The sequence below is a fragment of the Eimeria mitis genome, genomic scaffold (assembly GCF_000499745.2).
Source record: "Eimeria mitis Houghton genomic scaffold, Emh_scaff327, whole genome shotgun sequence".
NCBI lineage: Eukaryota > Apicomplexa > Conoidasida > Eucoccidiorida > Eimeriidae > Eimeria > Eimeria mitis.
The window spans coordinates 18416-18696 of record NW_013571609.1 but is presented as its reverse complement, the minus strand read 5'-3'; the positions used below and the strand labels follow the sequence as shown (position 1 = coordinate 18696).

Here is a 281-nt window from a genome sequence, read left to right as displayed (position 1 = left end):
TTTTTTTTTTTTTTTTTTTTTTTTTTTTTTTTTTTTTTTTTTTTTTTTTTTTTTTTGGGTTTTTGTTGTTTTAGGGTTTAGGGCATTTTTTTTGCGGTTTGAAAGAAGGGGCAGATGGATGCAACACGCTAACACTAAACCCTAAACCCTAAACCCTCAACCCTCAACCCTAAAACCCTAAACCCTAAACCCTAAACCCTCGAACGTACTGAATAGCTGAGGCTAGGAGTAGAAGTCTGTGTAGTTTGTATCCTTCTCCCTTTCCATAAGAAGAAGCATCA

General features: G+C 34.9%; 1 protein-coding gene across 1 annotated transcript in view; it reads right to left on the bottom strand.

The window, feature by feature from the left end:
- EMH_0008050 (uncharacterized protein) overlaps positions 1–281 on the bottom strand; it is a gene marked incomplete at both ends in the record, with an annotated part of 7168 nt that overhangs the window by 1577 nt on the left and 5310 nt on the right. The window lies entirely within an intron of this gene.